Raw genomic sequence first — 3,230 nt, 5'->3', positions numbered from 1 at the left:
AAATAACAAAATAAGAAAAACCTAATATCAAATCCGGATGAATATATATATATATATATATATATTTTTTTTTATTGAATTCATATTTTTGAATAAGTATAATTTTAAATATATATATATTTCACAGTATATTAAGTGTTTAAATTTAAGCATGAACATAATGAAAAAATATGGTTTCAAAAATATTTTTTATAGAATAAAGACAAAATAATCTAGAGCCTTAGATTTGAGAAGGATAAGATTGAAATTTTACTTTTTCAATGTTGCCTCAGCCTTGAATTAACGAGCAACATTGAATGAATGTATCCGCCCATGCCTCAGCCTTGATTCAAATTAATATTTTAAATAGGATGAGCGGCTATTTTAGATCGAAGAAGAGTTCGAAGGGCCAAAGGTCCGCATCGTATGAGGGAACCTCTAGCAACCCCCAAACGTCGTTTTAGGGCCAGATGACAGCCAGACGTGCGAGCCTTCTGGAGACGGCGCAGAGGCAGCCGGAGGTGCCCCTTTCATCGAGGCAGGCGGCCGTCCCTTGTTCCTCGAGGCAGCTGTGGCCTCAGACCCAGACGGAGGTGTCTGCACCCCGTATGCCTGAGATACACCGGGCGCCCACTCCGGGTCCTACTTCTTCGGATAGTGGGTCATCTGGGGTACAGATGCCGCTGCCTCATCTGTTCCTTCCGCGGATGATACTGGCCTTACCTGTAGTCGATGGCTCAGGGACGCCGATTTATCCACTGCCCCCGCCAGTGGCTCCATCAGCGGCGTACCGATTCGTGCCTTTTGATACGCCTCTTATTTCTGCGAGGGTATCATCATCGGCGACAGAGACGGAATCCGTCGCGTCCGCCGCGAGCGCCTCAGGTAATCAGTGATGCATAATTTGTTTTCTTATAATTAATAATAAAGGGTCTCCGATTTTAATAATCAATTTGGTTTATCATGTGATAGGCACCGTTGGAGTGAAACCGACAAAGAAGAAGAGAGGCCTCGTCACAGGGAAGGCTCTCGAGAAGATCGTGGGTACCGTGGGTACCGTGGGGAGGATCGTCATCAATACTGACAGGGATGACCACATAGTATCGGGCGGGAAGTCGAGGACGTACTCCGGCCGCGTGGGAGCGCTCATTAGGGATAGAGTCCCTATGTTGTGGTCAGACTGGGGCAAGGTCCAGCAGGAGGTTAAGGACATGGTCCACAACGCGATGTCGGTGAGTTTACAAAATAATATTATATATTACATTGTTGATTTCTCGAAAAACTAAACCAATAAACGGTTAAATGCAGGTGTGGTTTGAGGTTCCTGAGCATCTGAAGGACAGCTGGGCGGATGTTGTGCATGGGGGAAGGTACGTTGGGAAGTTAATGAAAAACAAAATTGTATGTGATATTAATAATATTTCTAATATTTTTGTTGTATCTGTAGGTATAAGGAGTGGAAGAACGAGTTGCGGACTCACTGGACTACGCACGGGAACGCACGTTCTGGTACCCCTGCTGAGTTCCAGTACATGGAGTACGAGTGGCGTTGGCTTCTGACATCAGAATTCAACAACCCTCGTAAACAGGTATTTAAAAAATTAATTAGTTAATTTGTCATTAAGTACGTCCATTTTTAAATATTTTACTAATAATTTATTTTTTTCTTTGAAGGCCGTTTCCCGGACGAACGCTCAGAACCGGCAACGCAATACAAGGAACCATCATGGTGGTTCTAGACCATTCACTGTCTTCATGGACGAGGCTGCCAAGGAACATCCAGAAGTCAACCGGTACGTCTATACGTACGAGAAGGCATATCCTGACGCCTAGGAGGATATTGTAAGTCATCTTACGTTTTTAAATTTTTAAATTTACTTATATATATGTCCTGAAGACCACTCCAGGGTATCAACGAAAGGCAGCTTTGACCAGCAGCAGGACCACGTCCACGACCACCAGGACGACTCAGCTAGAGTCGGAAGTTCAGAGACTACAGGAACAGCAAGCTGCTCAGGCTGCCTATAATGCCGCGCAGGCAGCCTATGTTACCGAGATACATGCCATCCAGCAGGCCCAGCAGCAGCAGATGTTCCAGTACATGCAGAACTTTACAGCTGCCCAGCTTTAGGGACTTCCGGCTCCGCCCATGCCTACGACTATACCGCTACCCCAGCCGCCGCAACCTCCGCAGCAGCCCCCAGAAGCGGATATTAATTTAGATGATTTAGATTTTGTGTAGTTGATGAATTATATAGTTTTATGTGCTTGTTGTTGGTTATATGGAATTGTTTTGGTATATTTTGCAGCTTTTGGAATGGTAATTTAGAAATTTCAGGGTTTTTTTTTTACTGGAATGGACTTATAGCTGACGAAAAACGCCTTAATTCGTCGGCTATAGTTTTTATTTTTATTTTTATTTTTTTTAAAATAAGTTTTAGCTGACGAAATACGCTTTAATTCGTCGGCTAAATCCCTACAAAGCCGACGAAATAGACTATATTTCGTCGGCTTTAGTTATTTTTTTATTAAAAACTTTAGCCGACGAATATTTTAAATGTTTCGTCGGCTAAAGTCGGAGAAAAAACCGGCGACATGTTTTTCGTCGGCTAAACTCTAGGACTATAGACGACGAATATCTTAAATGTTTCGTCGGCTAAACTCTGGGAAGATAATCGACGACATGTTTTTCGTCGGCTAAACTCTGGGACTATAGTCGACGACTTCTACATGTGTCGTCGGCTAAAGTCACCACAGACGAAATTTTAGCCGACGATCTTTCGTCGGCTAAGATCTTAGCCGACGAATTAAGCTAACAGGCCGACGAAAAATTTTCGTCGGCTAAAGTGCTTGTCTTGGTAGTGATACCCAATCTTACAAATTTAAATTAAATAAATAATTTTAGATTTATATTGTTAACCATAGTTAGATGAGTTAAAGAAAATGGGACATATGTCATGCATCTAGGTGGGCGGGGATAAATGTGGGGAGCTGTTACTTTCGTAATCGTACTACAAATTTTGATAAATTTTCTTAGAATGCGGCCATTGGGACCTCTAAATTTGCTCAATATACCTCTCATTTTCTCTACACTTCATTTTTACTTTTTAATATAAGCATTTTCTTATTAGACCTCATTTCAAATTCCTAATATAACCTTCGTTATTTATTGACATGTATTTCAATTAATTACTTACTTTACCTCTTATTCACTCAATAGACCTCTCATTCTTTTGTTTTTTTTTTTTTTT

Source organism: Fragaria vesca, linkage group LG6, assembly GCF_000184155.1.
Source record: "Fragaria vesca subsp. vesca linkage group LG6, FraVesHawaii_1.0, whole genome shotgun sequence".
Taxonomy (NCBI): Eukaryota; Viridiplantae; Streptophyta; class Magnoliopsida; order Rosales; family Rosaceae; genus Fragaria; species Fragaria vesca.
Note: the sequence above shows the minus strand (reverse complement) of the source record.